Source organism: Lissotriton vulgaris, chromosome 11 (genome assembly GCF_964263255.1).
Source record: "Lissotriton vulgaris chromosome 11, aLisVul1.2, whole genome shotgun sequence".
Classification (NCBI taxonomy): Eukaryota; Metazoa; Chordata; class Amphibia; order Caudata; family Salamandridae; genus Lissotriton; species Lissotriton vulgaris.
The window spans coordinates 458,408,184-458,425,566 of NC_141699.1; positions in this window are offsets into that span (position 1 = coordinate 458,408,184).

Genomic DNA, 17,383 nt, shown 5'->3' on the forward strand with positions numbered 1-17,383 from the left:
ACCCCCAGGATTGATTCGTTCCAACAAATCAGAGAACTTAAATCGTTCTTCAGGAAAATACGGCTTAAAACCTTCTTTGAAGGTAAGCCTTGTGAACCAACGGCAGATTCAGGGTTACACAATCCTTCAAGCTTCACACCCCATAATGGAATGGTCCCAAATGAAGTGTTGACATTTGAGCAAGCCGTACTAAAAGACATCAACAAACTTGAGCGAAGATCCTCACATTCCAATATCTCCAAGAATGAGTTGGATATATTGAGATCACTAGCAGAAGACCCCTTGATCACCATTAAGCAAGCGGACAAAGGGGGAGCCACAGTCTTAATGAATACAGCTGATTATGAGCTGGAATGCACAAGACAACTTAATGACCAAAGATACTACACACTCATTCCAAACGACCCTACCAGATGCTTACAGACCACGATTTCTAGCTTGGTCACAAATGCGGAATGCGAGCAATGGATCACCAGAAAGGAGGCAGATTTTCTAATGAAAAAGGACCCAAGGGTACCATATTTTTATATACTGCCCAAGATCCATAAAGCCACCAGACCTGTACCAGGGAGACCTATCGTCTCAGGGATAGACTCCGTATTGGAGCCCCTGTCACAATTTTGTGACCATTTTTTACAACCCCTTGTGAAAGCCATACCCTCTTACATCCAAGATACCACGGATGTACTACGGATTCTTGACACCATCCAGGACATAGGAGAAATAGATCTCTTGATGACCCTTGACGTAGAAGCCCTCTACACGAACATTCCCCAGAGGGCTACTCTAGAGGTCATCGAGGAAAGACTGAGCTTAGAAACCTGGAACTCAAGCACCCCGCAGACCTTTGTCATGGAATGCGCCACACTAGCCCTTAACGAAAATTATTTCGAGTATAGAGGAAAGTACTATCACCAGACCCAGGGGACTTCAATGGGCAGTACTTTTGCCCCTTCGGTAGCCTGCCTGTACATGGCGGACTTCGAGGGTACACATATACACCATGAGTCGAATCCTTTCCGAGCCAACATCAAACTGTGGAAACGCTTCATTGATGACATCATAATTTTATGGAAAGGCTCCACAGCCACTCAAGAAGCATTCCTTGTTTGGGTGAATCAACTGAACCCTTACCTACACTTCACCATGGCCTCCTCACCAAACGAAATCTCTTTCCTTGACCTAACAATAAAACTGGAAGCAGGGTCCATCAGCACAACTATGTACAGAAAACCCACTGACCGGAACAGCCTTCTGCACTACAAGAGCCACCACCCAAGGGCCTTACGCAACAACCTGCCCTTTGGCCAATTCCTACGGATTAGACGCAATTGTAGTGCTATAACCGATTACAAGAAGGAGTCCACAGTCCTATCGAGGAACCTACTAGATAGAGGTTACCCTAAAAGTGAAGTCTTTAAAGCTAGAAAACGGGCCAGGAATAACAACCGAGATGCCCTGCTGGAACGACAGGAAAGAGTACCAGCCGAAAATCAACCAATCACCTGCGTAACCACCTTTACCCCACTCTCTAACCAGATCAGGAATAGGATCAAACATCACTGGGGCATTCTGAATACAGGCGACTTGGTATTAGAAGAACCGAGATTCACGTTCAAAAGATCCCAGAACTTGAAGGACATTCTAATCAGCACTAGGCCCAAGGTGGTTAGAAAAGAAACCCAACAAACCCTATGGCATTTACCTCCTGTGACGGGCCACTACCCCTGTAGCATGTGTGGGGTCTGCAAATACACCCTGACACTCAAAACCATCCAGCTTTCTGAGACTTTTAATTGGGAGCTCAGACATCACACCAACTGCAACACATCCAATTGCATATACATGATAACCTGCCCATGTGGCTTACAATATATCGGTATGACTACCCGGGCCATCAAAGTCCGCATTACCGAGCACCGCAGCAACTTTCGCTGCAAGAAAACCCATACGAAAATGTGCAAACATTTTGTGGACTCCAACCATAATGAAGACTCTATGAAATGGGTGGTACTAGAATCTAGCCCGAACTGCCCAAAAACGCCCTGTTCCAAAAGGAGCAGAGATGGGTACACCGATTGTCCTCTGACAAATATGGCCTCAATGAAGACATTCCCTGGCATTCACTCTAAACCAGCCTACTAACACAGATATACCCTAGTCCAACACTTGACAAAATTGTACCATAACTTTTAACCTAACTCTTCCCTTTTTAACATCATCTCTTATGGGCAACACACCTGAGGAGAACATATGACCCCATCCTCCAAGGTCCACCTATGTATTAACTACAATTGAGGAGGTTTTGTGCAATTTAATTTAATTTATCAGACACCATTTGTCCAAGGAAGGCGAGCTGCCTATTACATCATGGCTGCCACGTTCTTAACTAGTTTAAGACCAATTAGCCCCTTTGAACACACACATAGTAAACAATACGGACCCACCAGCTCAGCAATGTGTGACTGTTCATATTTTTTCGAAAAATCGGCGCTCCACTGGCGTTTCAATTACTTGTAATACATATCATGAGCCAATACATATTATCCGCGATTAACGCCAGAATAGTACTTGACCATAACAAAATGGCCGCCACCTTCCCAGCGGTAATCACATGACCTTAGCCCTGGGCGTGGACGCGCAACACACGCCGGTCGCCGCGTTTGTTTGTTTAAATGAACCCGACCGCCGAGCTCCTTCATCTACTCGAGCTCGGCGGGGACGGGTAGGTCACGCAGTAAGGATACAGGCATGCTGAGGTGAGTGAGATCAACAAGCGGGACGAGGACAGACTTTGCATTAGCATTTATTCAAAGAGGCTAACACTTAACATAGCGGTGCAAACGAAATAGCGCTTTTAACATAGCGGCGCTACCGCTTTATTTATTTATTTTTCTCTAGCCTCACCTAATGGGTTCGCCCCTGATATCTAATCCCGCCGACCCTCATGTGGCATGTAGTCCCTGACCTTTTGGTGAGTAGGGAGTACATTCTGTGCGTCTCCAGCTCTTTGTCAGATATCAGTGTGTGCTTGTGACGTGGTGACTGATTTCCTGTCTGGTTCTTGCCAAAAGACATGTTATACAGTACTTACTTTTTACCAAGGGTGCCTATAATATGAATTGAGTCTGAATGGGTATTACACCCCTCCTAAACTGCTGCTCTTTTAATCACTGTTTTTAAACATCACCCTGTTACACCACTTTCCCCCTTATCCACACAGTTTTTTGAGTGTGCCCTGCACATGCACGTTGCTCACTCAATGTTTTCAGGCATGCAATTGTTGTGCTCAATAGTTCACAATATCGCCAGCATGCCACGTATTCTCCACTTCCTGGCATTGACATGATATTCATTATTGACTATTGCAAAATGTATTAATCAGTGTTGTTCCTTTTCTCTATGTCTAGGCATAGGATACCCCACAGAGGTAACACACACCACATACATGACACGAGCATGTTCCCCTTTCCTCACTTGTTGTAAGGTCCTGATGAATCGCAGGTAACTTGACCCTCTGCGAGAAACATGTCGACCACTTTTATTGATCTCTAGTCTTCTCTAGTGTCACTCAACCTAATCTGTTGACACCTAGTAAGCTAGCCCCATGTTTTAATTGCAGCCAGGGGACCCCCAGAATAAAGTGAATTCCGGTACCCCCAGCTACATTTTAGCAATCATCCCATCATCACACACCGTCCTGCCCACACACCCCCACTTCACCATAAGGCTGTTGGATAAAAGATCTCCGCCAAAGAGCCCCTCTTGAGGTGAGCCCGTCGGGGATTGCACCGCCTCCCCGACGAGGAGCAAACGCCGATGATGAAGCATGACATCCTTCGGGGTGTGTGAGGCAAATACATCCAACATAATGGATGCCCCAAGGTGCCATTCAAACACCTTTGGTCATGCCAGCTAAACCTCCCCCTTTTTCTACATAGGAACAGTACAGCAATCTTCCTCTTGCATCCTTTGTACTAGATACGGACACAAGCTGTTACTGGACCTTCCACCACCCTGAGTGGTAATTGGTGTCCGCTGATCAAGAGATCAATCTTCCTCCCTCCTTCTTGATAAATACTTCGGCACGGTGCCACACCGTGGGAGTTTCTGTCTGGCGGGTTAGTCTTTTCAAATCCCCCACCATCCAAGCCCACACCATTGTGCTGGGCTACACTGTGTCCACACCTGACTTTGGTTTTGGACAATCTTCCCCTCTCTCCCTTCTTCTTTCCCTTCCTTCTGTGAAGGACCCTTCTCACCAGGACCACTCCCCTTGACCACACCACTATGGAGGGCCAAGGACTGAGTTTTGGCGAGGAGGATGCAGCAGCAATTATGAGGACACCCTCCCTGTTTGGTATTGACATCGAACCAGCAACAGGTAGCAACACAACCGAGTGGCAATCCCTATCCGACCTCAAACGAGAATGGATAAGGGTAACTATCCACGGGTCCATGATGGCAGAATATTTCAAAGCCAAGATTGCACCTAATGGCCTAATTGTGAAAAATTTCCCCAGAATTTTTTGGGAGGATGGACAATTTTAAATCGAATGGTCACAAGTGTCATGGAAGTGCACCCACGACCTACTCATCCTCATCGTCAATACAGCCAAACGTTTAGCAGATGCACTTCTAGTTAAGATCCAAGCAGCGGAGGCTGCCTTGAAGTCCACAGTACAAAACCCGGGCTTCAAAACAAAATTGGCTGAACTGAATAAAGAAATGGCGGAACATAAAGAATATCTAATGAACCAGAAGGTAGCTAAACTTCAAAAAGATATAAAGAAGTTTTCAAAGGAAAAGGTCTATCCCTATCTAAGGGATGACTACACCCCCCCCTGGCACGAGCTACAATTCTGACTCCAGCACGACCTCATCTAGGAGGGGTTCTAATAGTGGATCTGACAGTAGCGGGGAAAACAATCCTGCTCAGATGCCACCAAGGGCAAAAAGAGGCAGGGGACGGGGACAACATAACTTCCCGAACTACCCCAACCAGGGACAACCAGTTGGTCCCCCTTTTTGGCAATACCCACAATTCCCCCACTTTCAACCACCCTTTGTCCAACAATATCCTCCATTCTACAACCCCCCCCAAAACCCTACAAACCCTCCTTTTGTAGGCAGAGGTTGGGGCAGAGGGCGAGGGCGAAAAAGAGGGAACGTACCAGAGAAGAGGGTACAATGGGAGGATACACGCCCCCAAGGAATGGACACAAGGAGCACCAACCGATCGGGACCAAAATAAGCCTGGTGGTCAATCTATCTGACCGGCTCCTCACAGAGAGAGAGGAGGAAGTACTGCAAAAAGGTTTAGGCTTTGTCCCTACCCCCAGGATTGATTCGTTCCAGCAAATCAGAGAACTTAAATCGTTCTTCAGGAAAATACGGCTTAAAACCTTCTTTGAAGGTAAGCCTTGTGAACCAACGGCAGATTCAGGGTTACACAATCCTTCAAGCTTCACACCCCATAATGGAATGGTCCCAAATGAAGTGTTAACATTTGAGCAAGCCGTACTAAAAGACATCAACAAACTTGAGCGAAGATCCTCACATTCCAATATCTCCAAGAATGAGTTGGATATATTGAGATCACTAGCAGAAGACCCCTTGATCACCATTAAGCAAGCGGACAAAGGGGGAGCCACAGTCTTAATGAATACAGCTGATTATGAGCTGGAATGCACAAGACAACTTAATGACCAAAGATACTACACACTCATTCCAAACGACCCTACCAGACGCTTACAGACCACGATTTCTAGCTTGGTCACAAATGCGGAATGCGAGCAATGGATCACCAGAAAGGAGGCAGATTTTCTAATGAAAAAGGACCCAAGGGTACCATATTTTTATATACTGCCCAAGAACCATAAAGCCACCAGACCTGTACCAGGGAGACCTATCGTCTCAGGGATAGACTCCATATTGGAGCCCCTGTCACAATTTTGTGACCATTTTTTACAACCCCTTGTGAAAGCCATACCCTCTTACATCCAAGATACCACGGATGTACTACGGATTCTTGACACCATCCAGGACATAGGAGAAATAGATCTCTTGATGACCCTTGACGTAGAAGCCCTCTACACGAACATTCCCCAGAGGGCTACTCTAGAGGTCATCGAGGAAAGACTGAGCTTAGAAACCTGGAACTCAAGCACCCCGCAGACCTTTGTCATGGAATGCGCCACACTAGCCCTTACCGAAAATTATTTCGAGTATAGAGGAAAGTACTATCACCAGACCCAGGGGACTTCAATGGGCAGTACTTTTGCCCCTTCGGTAGCCTGCCTGTACATGGCGGACTTCGAGGGTACACATATACACCATGAGTCGAATCCTTTCCGAGACAACATCAAACTGTGGAAACGCTTCATTGATGACATCATAATTTTATGGAAAGGCTCCACAGCCACTCAAGAAGCATTCCTTGTTTGGGTGAATCAACTGAACCCTTACCTACACTTCACCATGGCCTCCTCACCAAACGAAATCTCTTTCCTTGACCTAACAATAAAACTGGAAGCAGGGTCCATCAGCACAACTATGTACTGAAAACCCACTGACCGGAACAGCCTTCTGCACTACAAGAGCCACCACCCAAGGGCCTTACGCAACAATCTGCCCTTTGGCCAATTCCTACGGATTAGACGCAATTGTAGTGCTATAACCGATTACAAGAAGGAGTCCACAGTCCTATCGAGGAACCTACTAGATAGAGGTTACCCTAAAAGTGAAGTCTTTAAAGCTAGAAAACGGGCCAGGAATAACAACCGAGACGCCCTGCTGGAACGACAGGAAAGAGTACCAGCCGAAAATCAACCAATCACCTGCGTAACCACCTTTACCCCACTCTCTAACCAGATCAGGAATAGGATCAAACATCACTGGGGCATTCTGAATACAGGCGACTTGGTATTAGAAGAACCGAGATTCACGTTCAAAAGATCCCAGAACTTGAAGGACATTCTAATCAGCACTAGGCCCAAGGTGGTTAGAAAAGAAACCCAACAAACCCTATGGCATTTACCTCCTGTGACGGGCCACTACCCCTGTGGCATGTGTGGGGTCTGCAAATACACCCTGACACTCAAAACCATCCAGCTTTCTGAGACTTTTAATTGGGAGCTCAGACATCACACCAACTGCAACACATCCAATTGCATATACATGATAACCTGCCCATGTGGCTTACAATATATCGGTATGACTACCCGGGCCATCAAAGTCCGCATTACCGAGCACCGCAGCAACTTTCGCTGCAAGAAAACCCATACGAAAATGTGCAAACATTTTGTGGACTCCAACCATAATGAAGACTCTATGAAATGGGTGGTACTAGAATCTAGCCCGAACTGCCCCAAAAACGCCCTGTTCCAAAAGGAGCAGAGATGGGTACACCGATTGTCCTCTGACAAATATGGCCTCAATGAAGACATTCCCTGGCATTCACTCTAAACCAGCCTACTAACACAGATATACCCTAGTCCAACACTTGACAAAATTGTACCATAACTTTTAACCTAACTCTTCCCTTTTTAACATCATCTCTTATGGGCAACACACCTGAGGAGAACACATGACCCCATCCTCCAAGGTCCACCTATGTATTAACTACAATTGAGGAGGTTTTGTGCAATTTAATTTAATTTATCAGACACCATTTGTCCAAGGAAGGCGAGCTGCCTATTACATCATGGCCGCCATGTTCTTAACTAGTTTAAGACCAATTAGCCCCTTTGAACACACACATAGTAAACAATACGGACCCACCAGCTCAGCAATGTGTGACTGTTCATATTTTTTCGAAAAATCGGCGCTCCACTGGCGTTTCAATTACTTGTAATACATATCATGAGCCAATACATATTATCCTCGATTAACGCCAGAATAGTACTTGACCGTTACAAAATGGCCGCCACCTTCCCAGCGGTAATCACATGACCTTAGCCCTGGGCGTGGACGCGCAACACACGCCGGTCGCCGTGTTTGTTTGTTTAAATGAACCCGACCGCCGAGCTCCTTCATCTACTCGAGCTCGGCGGGGACGGGTAGGTCACGCAGTAAGGATACAGGCATGCTGAGGTGAGTGAGATCAACAAGCGGGACGAGGACAGACTTTGCATTAGCATTTATTCAAAGAGGCTAACACTTAACATAGCGGTGCAAACTAAATAGCGCTTTTAACATAGCGGCGCTACCGCTTTATTTATTTATTTTTCTCTAGCCTCACCTAATGGGTTCGCCCCTGATATCTAATCCCGCCGACCCTCATGTGGCATGTAGTCCCTGACCTTTTGGTGAGTAGGGAGTACATTCTGTGCGTCTCCAGCTCTTTGTCAGATATCAGTGTGTGCTTGTGACGTGGTGACTGATTTCCTGTCTGGTTCTTGCCAAAAGACATGTTATACAGTACTTACTTTTTACCAAGGGTGCCTATAATATGAATTGAGTCTGAATGGGTATTACACCCCTCCTAAACTGCTGCTCTTTTAATCACTGTTTTTAAACATCACCCTGTTACACCACTTTCCCCCTTATCCACACAGTTTTTTGAGTGTGCCCTGCACATGCACGTTGCTCACTCAATGTTTTCAGGCATGCAATTGTTGTGCTCAATAGTTCACAATATCGCCAGCATGCCACGTATTCTCCACTTCTGTGAAATCTGACGAAACTGATGTACATAGACAGCATTCATTTCCCTTCTTCTCCCACTCCTCTCCCTGTGGGCACCATGGATACTGTAAATTATTGACCGTATCACCCTGCCAGTAAGAACCCGTACCCCTATGCATATGTACAGCCATTCTAGGCACCATGGCCTTTTTACCCATTGGAATCCCCAGCTTCCCTCCTGCGCGTATCTTGCACCCCCTTTCTCATGTATAGACCATGAAACCCTTTCCCTTTGCGCGATCCTGATATGAAAGGTAACCCTCCTGCTCGACCCAGGCCTTCCCCATTTCCCTCTCGAAGAAGCATCCTCCGCCTCAGCTGACATAGCCCCCCCCCCCCCCCAGTTGTATCTGACTACCCCTGTTCTCTCACGTACAGGTCATAAGATCTCTCTCTCTCTCTCTGCGCGACTCTGGCCCTGCACGCACCCTGACCCCCTCCTTCTCCTCATATGAGCAAGTCATAAACCCTCTTCTTCCGCAAAGCCCTGTCCTTGAGAGTCACGGCCGCGCCTGACCAGCACCCCCTTCCCTTCCGTGAATGCCCCTCTATTGACAAGCCCTCCCTCCACGCTCGATTGTCCACGTGGGCATGAATACCACTCCTTTGATGACCCCTTCCCCCGAGTTCAGCTGACCACACATGTCCGAGGCCATCGCCTAAGCCAGAAGATACCATTTACTGCTCTTATTGTATGCCTAGCCACCCCACCCCCTGGGCCATGATCAGGCGCACACATCCTACAAAACACTCAGCTGCATGATTGCCCTCCCCTCTTATCAGCAGGTTAAGGGTCCCCATTGTGAACGTATGTGGGGTAGGATCATCACGAGGATTATAGGGTTGTCTTTCTTTTGCGACATACTGACCTGATTGTGTCATCAAATGTTTTGCAAGGTATATAAGCAAGAGTCTCAAGCTCACTTGTTAGAGCACCTCCCGAAAGACACTGTGTTTCGTGTCCGAAATGACTGGCTCTCCTCATGAGAAATAAACTCTGTTCTTGATTCCTGTTCCCAGCGCCCGTCTCTTTATTTGGTAACTATTCAGAATGGGAAATAAGAGGCAGTTTGCGCCAGCAGCCTGGGCATCGATAGAATTATGGGCTCACTTTCCACAATTGGCGTCCCAACGCGGGGTCCATCAGTGACATAGGGTTCGGTAAGAGAGATCCAGACGAAGAAGTGAACGTCTAAAATGATCGGAGTATACCTGCCTTGAGAGGGCCCTAGCCCGGCTGCCGATCGACAGAACTTCACCAATTCTGAACGGACCTCTCTTGAGTGACCTATTGTCCTGACTGGAATCCCACAGGAATGCTACATGGAGTAAGAGAACGATCGGGCGCTGGAGGAGGGAGTCGAAGAACTGTCCGCATGGTCCGGTCCGGGTAAGATTAAGTAGGGTGTTTTTACGCCTGATTGGTAGGGTGGTTCTATCCACCTGATTGATTGAATTGATTGTATTGAAATCGGTATTTGTATACTGATATTGTATTGGTTGGTATTGGTTCATTTAGCTTTGAAGGCTACTTGACATATTGGTTCTCTTTTGAGAACGAGACATTCTCTGTTTGCAAACAGCGGCGAATAGGAACGTCGTCCCTCTCTGCGGATAGAGAAGGGTAGGTAATGCAGACTTTTGTCCCCGTTGTAATCCGTCATGCCTACTTTTCTCCCCACTGAATTGTTTGAAGTCGATTAATAATCGATTGTTGCTCTTTGAGATCTTCCCTGTCCACAAACAGAGACGAATAGGAATATTCTGTTCCCTTTATGGATAGCGAAGGGCAGGTAATGCAGACATTTGTCCCCGTTGTAATCCGTCATGCCTGTTTTTCTCCCCATTGGTTGGTTGGTTGCCTGGACATTGTTGTCTCAGGAATTGTTTCGTTTGAGGTATTTTCTATTTGCAAACAACGTGAAATAGAAACACTCTGTCTAGTCTTTGCAAGTAGAAAAGGGTAGGTTATGCCCCTTTGTGAATTCGTCAGTCCTACCCACTCCCCACTGGTTGGTTATTGTGGGGTAGCTCGCATGGTCCGCCCAGGAGACTACTCTTATGGAGGACATATGCTCTCTACTCATGGGCCATTTAATAGAAATAGACCGACTGGTCCGTCCAGGAGGCTACCCTAGTAAGTGGAAGTACATCGCTCGGTCTGTCCAGGATGATACCCTAATGAAGGAATATATGTCCCCCTTTTTTTGATCGATAATCTCGTTCCACCCCGGACCATTTATTGGAGGGGACTCGTCTGGTCCGTCCAGATGTACCCCCCTAGTGAAAAGGACACATAAAAATATGAAGTGATCACCGTTCCCTACTAACAGAAAGCTTTAGCTCGAAACACGCTAAGGAAGAGAAAGAAAAATAAAAAGAAATCAGGCTAAGTCAGTAACCCCCTGATGAGCTTTTGACTTCACCAAAAATAAGAAACATTAGAAATAGTTCGTAATAAGAAATGTAAAATGGCGAAAAGATTTGATAGCAGAACATAGCCACGTGGTAGCTAGGCTTCACTGCCTGTTCCTGCTCCCAACATGTCTGCCTCATTGCCCGCCCCGCCCAAATAACGGTAACATGAAATAGAAACAACTCAATAGGTACCTACCCCCATTCCGGAAGCTCCCGAAGTGCAACAGGTCCGCGGTTACGCCCATCCGGAAGGCGAGGCCTGGAGGCACGAGGGACTCGCCTGGCCACGGTCAGGAGGAGATGATGTTGGGCAGGCGGTCCAAAGGATGACAAGGACCTCTCCATCTTCTCTCTTCTGCCGCCCTGCAGGCCGCGGGGAGAGAGGGGGCTGTCTTGCCTCGGCCACCGACCACCCCTCTCTCTCACCCGATCCGGCATTTGTCGAAGGCCGACGCCAAGGCGAGAACGGCGGCGAATCAAGTAGTCCCGCCACATTTCAAATTCGCCGCATGCCATCGCCTGCTTGTCCAGAGCCGAAGCCAAGGCAAGAACGGCGGCAAATCAAGTAGTCCCGCCAGATGCCAAATTCACCGCATGCCGTCGCCTTCATAGGTACAGACAGTCCCGCCACATTCCAAGCTCCCTGGAGAGTTGAAGGTAGTCCCGCCACATGTCAACAAGGGAGGGGGGGGGGGCTGTCTTGCCTCAGCCGCCGACCACCCCCCCCCATCATCAATGGCTGGCACGGCCGATGTCGAGAACGACGGAGCCGAAGAACGGCGCGGGGTCGCTGGAAGGGGGAGGTGGCGCGAACGACCCTCCCCCACCTCCCTCCAGGTGGAGGCTTCCAGCGACACCCCAACACTCTTTGCTTAAAGAGGGTCAACATCAAAAAGCGGTCTTCTGGCCAGGACGGGCACTCGCTCCATATCGCCTCTCCTCGACCTTGAAGATTCTATAAGAGCCGGGGGGCCCCCGACCCCCTGCATGGGTGCCCCCGTCCCCTTCACTGGGAACCACGACAGCGGTGCTGCTCCTGCCGGCACCAGACTCGGATCGGAAATGGCTAAAATGCCGCCACGGCACAGGCTTGTTCAGTTCCGGAGGAACACCAGAATGACCCGGTAGGAAAATTATTGCCGCCCTTCCCATTCTTTGACTCGTGGTCCATATTTGTTAGACTGTTAACCACATTGCACGAGACTTTCTGAACTGCCAATGGAAAGTTCTGGGCCAACCTTGCGAGACTAGAGACACTCTGACTGTGCTAGAACTTGCCTGACCCCACCCAAAATGGCGCCGACACAAAATGAGACGTTTTTAATGAACTTTGTTGTACCCTGATTGCGCAAGTTTTTTACCCCGATATATATATTTATAACGTATTGGATAGTGAAAGTAGACATGAAGGATATTGAGTATGTGCTTGGACGATGAATTGACTTAGGGTGGGTACCGATTATAAGTTGGAAAATGAATTGGTGTAATTTAAGGTAATGAATGAACATTGGATAATGTATTTATGAATTTGTTAAAGATGAATTACTGACATGCATCATGCTTGCTCTGTAGGGGAGTTTAATACGATTTTATTGCACTGCCGCACTTTATGCAATGAACTGCCACCAGCTTTGTTCTCCTTATGTATAGTTCCAATCTGCTCCGTGGCTAGTCCACCGGGTTGTAGGCCTGTATTTATGTGTCAACACTTTTATTAAAAGTATTTTGAAAACGAAAGCATAGTTGTAGTGGTTGCAATTGATGAGTCTTGAATGTATTACTCCTGTGAACAACGAGAAAGTATGATGAAGGTTAAAGGTTAAAAAGGACCCGATATTCAGCAGCCGCGCTATGTGTCACAGGCAGCCGGAAAAGTGCTTTGGGAGCCCTAAAACGACACCACAGAAATGCCACCTGATCGCCACCCTTGTACTCGATCGAAAGGGGTTACGACCAAGTAACTCATGTAGATACACAGATCATCAATGATTATCTGTCTGACCTTCCTGGTCCATTAGGGCTTAAACGCCGTGATGGTAGGGAAATGCACTACGTGGAAATAGGTCGAGTATGTGGTAGGTAAAAAACATTTCCGGATTACTGCATGCTGATGAGGTTTGAATATTGCCCCCCCACCCCTTCTTTCTCCTCCCTTCTGCAGGTCACGTCGGGACACTGGCTGATGTATAGATGGACGACGACCGAACCGCCGATGAGAGGGGGAAGAAAGGAATACGAGCATGGTCCTTATGACAAATAAAAGTTTTTTTAAAGACGTAGACTAAAACATGACTGTTCCTCCTTAGAACATAGCAACTGGGAGGATGGACTGACATAGAGACTGGACAGGTACTGAATGACAAAGAAGAATTTTGATTAGAAACGACGCGTTAAATAATGAAACTGGACGTTTTGACTGGGTAGGGAAAGGACCAAGAAAAGCTGTACGGGTGAGGGTTGCCACGGCACCACCCGCCTAGGAAGTTAGAAATGTTGCCGATGTTCAAAATGCACTGCCCCCCCTTTTCTCACACTCTTACAGATATAGCCAAGCTGTCCGACTGTTTTCCCGATCAATATTTGCCGTTGCCTCGGCCTGGAGAACTTCCCACCACAGGAGGGAACAGAAAAATGGTTTAAGATCCAACCATGGGTAACTAGCGCAACCAGGTTAATTTCTGATCAACCAACCGAGGTGTGAGTATTGGTAATTGGAACGCTCGCAGGCATGACAAGCGAGAAGGGAAAGGGGGGAAGGGCAGAAAGAGCTAAGCGCATAGATACATAGGATAGTAACGATATGTAGAAAATATAAAAACAGATCTTGTAGACTAACACTTGTTTCCTGTCTTGTCGTGAATGTCTTGTACATGCGTAATATATGTGCCGTCTTCCCTGTCTGAGTTTGTGTGTATATAACGTACGAATTTATGTCTCCCCTCTGTTTGTATCTATAGGTCACCTGACCTTTGCCGTCCTGTGTTGTGAGCGCACTAAATGACCTATTTTCGTACACGTCTCTCTGTCTTTCTCTCTCTCTCTCTCTCTCTCTCTCCACTCCTTTTTATCTCTTTCTCTATCTCTCTCTCTCTCTCCTTACATGTCATACGTGTACCGAATGGCTCGTTTAGATTGCGGACGACTCTCACTCTCTATGAGAGTCTCCCTATTTGTTCCTCCCTCTTTTTGGTAAAAGTGTGCCCCACCAGCACCAGTCTGATTTGATACGTATTTGAACGCGAAGGTGTTCAGCGAAATTGACCAAAACTAAAATGACTGTATCTCGCCATGTTACTGCCTCTCCTTTCTGTAAAGTGAATGAACTTAAATTGGCTGAGAAGGAAAGGACAGGTAAGACGACTAAAAGTCCCCCAAATCAGGCCATTTATAGGGGAACTGTATGTCAATGGCATCCTATGTCTGTTCTTCAGAGACGAACGCCAACGTCCAGATTGACACCCAATACCCAGATTGCCTCACCCCTTTGCACCCAAGCGCAAGCGCCCGAAGCATCCCCGCCCCATTTTTGATAGAACCACTTCTGCTGTCCCGGGTATAAACGTAATGACCATGGGTAGCTGTTGACCCTTGAGGAAATCTTGTTTTGCCCGACTCTCGACGATAGCACCCCCACCCTGTCTGAAAATATGATTGTTCCTGAAGGGAAATGTTTAGTAATATTGAATATGATGTAACGCACAGTTGATGGAAATGTCATTTATCCTCATGTGAGTTATAAATAGGACGATGAATAAACCTGCCATAGACTCAGTAGGAATGCTGGCACCTGCACTGCTTGGTAATAGACCTCTGACTGTGACCGATGAGCATAAAATCTCAAATGCGGAGAATTGAGGGAGGAATTCATATGCGTAGATGTCTTCTTCTGCCATTTCTCTAAAACGTTGTCTTGTACCTATTCAAAGATTCACGATCACCGGAGGAGATGGGTCAGATGTGACGTTCAGCCTGACTGCAGACCTTGGGACACGCATGACATCGACCAGAGGTGGAGCTGCAGAGCAACAAGGCACGGGACGAGACCGCAATTTCAACGTGGAAAATGAAAGATGACGGACCGCCTTGAAGCCCTCCGATTGCTAACCCACGTGTGCCTGGAGTCTCCGTCTGCCTTCTTTTGAGCCCGATTGATGGGCCTGCCTGCTTGTTATCCTTTGCTCCCTTGGTCCCTTTTTGTATGTCCCAGGAACTCTGACCCAACTCCGCTCACTCTTTCTCCTATCGACTATTTGAACCACATCCACCCACCTTCCCACGTGACTTTCTGCAAAAGGAAAGAGCTGCAATTATATGGGAGGAGGGTGTTGCCACAGAACTATAGGTGCCGAGCATAAGGCGCCGCCATACGGACTGTTTAGGGAACAGGACTGTGGTCTAACAGCAGATGACTGACCGCACCCTGCAACGCGTAAGGATCGAACCGAGCTGGACCTATAGCTCCACCGCCGGTGCTCAACAGTGCCAACGAAAGTACCCGGATTAGAGCCTACCAGTGATGGCTCGCTGATAAAAGACACTGTGACGAAGAGATCTTGTGTATTGAACTGAGTTCCGCTCTCAACTATCTGGTCAAAACTGTTCATTGGTCACCTTTTTTAAGTCAGAAAGATTTATGCTATGTAGTGCGTTTTATTGCCAGGAACACAACGAAAAAGTAATTTCCTATGTACTGTATTCTTCCCATCACCTTGACTGTCTATGATTGTACGCCACATGTTAGTATCGACAAAGTGCTAATTCGTCAACGATGCTTGTCTACCTGTAATGCCATCAGCTGCAAAAATGATTGCTGCTATGTAAAAAGGGGCGACTGTGAAATCTGACGAAACTGATGTACATAGACAGCATTCATTTCCCTTCTTCTCCCACTCCTCTCCCTGTGGGCACCATGGATACTGTAAATTATTGACCGTATCACCCTGCCAGTAAGAACCCGTACCCCTATGCATATGTACAGCCATTCTAGGCACCATGGCCTTTTTACCCATTGGAATCCCCAGCTTCCCTCCTGCGCGTATCTTGCACCCCCTTTCTCATGTATAGACCATGAAACCCTTTCCTTTTGCGCGATCCTGATATGAAAGGTAACCCTCCTGCTCGACCCAGGCCTTCCCCATTTCCCTCTCGAAGAAGCATCCTCCGCCTCAGCTGACATAGCCCCCCCCCCCCAGTTGTATCTGACTACCCCTGTTCTCTCACGTACAGGTCATAAGATCTCTCTCTCTCTCTCTGCGCGACTCTGGCCCTGCACGCACCCTGACCCCCTCCTTCTCCTCATATGAGCAAGTCATAAACCCTCTTCTTCCGCAAAGCCCTGTCCTTGAGAGTCACGGCCGCGCCTGACCAGCACCCCCTTCCCTTCCGTGAATGCCCCTCTATTGACAAGCCCTCCCTCCACGCTCGATTGTCCACGTGGGCATGAATACCACTCCTTTGATGACCCCTTCCCCCGAGTTCAGCTGACCACACATGTCCGAGGCCATCGCCTAAGCCAGAAGATACCATTTACTGCTCTTATTGTATGCCTAGCCACCCCACCCCCTGGGCCATGATCAGGCGCACACATCCTACAAAACACTCAGCTGCATGATTGCCCTCCCCTCTTATCAGCAGGTTAAGGGTCCCCATTGTGAACGTATGTGGGGTAGGATCATCACAAGGATTATAGGGTTGTCTTTCTTTTGCGACATACTGACCTGATTGTGTCATCAAATGTTTTGTAAGGTATATAAGCAAGAGTCTCAAGCTCACTTGTTAGAGCACCTCCCGAAAGACACTGTGTTTCGTGTCCGAAATGACTGGCTCTCCTCATGAGAAATAAACTCTGTTCTTGATTCCTGCTTCCAGCACCCGTCTCTTTATTTGGTAACTATTCAGAATGGGAAATAAGAGGCGGTTTGCGCCAGCAGCCTGGGCATCGATAGAATTATGGGCTCACTTTCCACACTTCCTGGCATTGACATGATATTCATTATTGACTATTGCAAAATGTATTAATCAGTGTTGTTCCTTTTCTCTATGTCTAGGCATAGGATACCCCACAGAGGTAACACACACCACATACATGACACGAGCATGTTCCCCTTTCCTCACTTGTTGTAAGGTCCTGATGAATCGCGGGTAACTTGACCCTCTGCGAGAAACATGTCGACCACTTTTATTGATCTCTAGTCTTCTCTAGTGTCACTCAACCTAATCTGTTGACACCTAGTAAGCTAGCCCCACGTTTTAATTGCAGCCAGGGGACCCCCAGAAT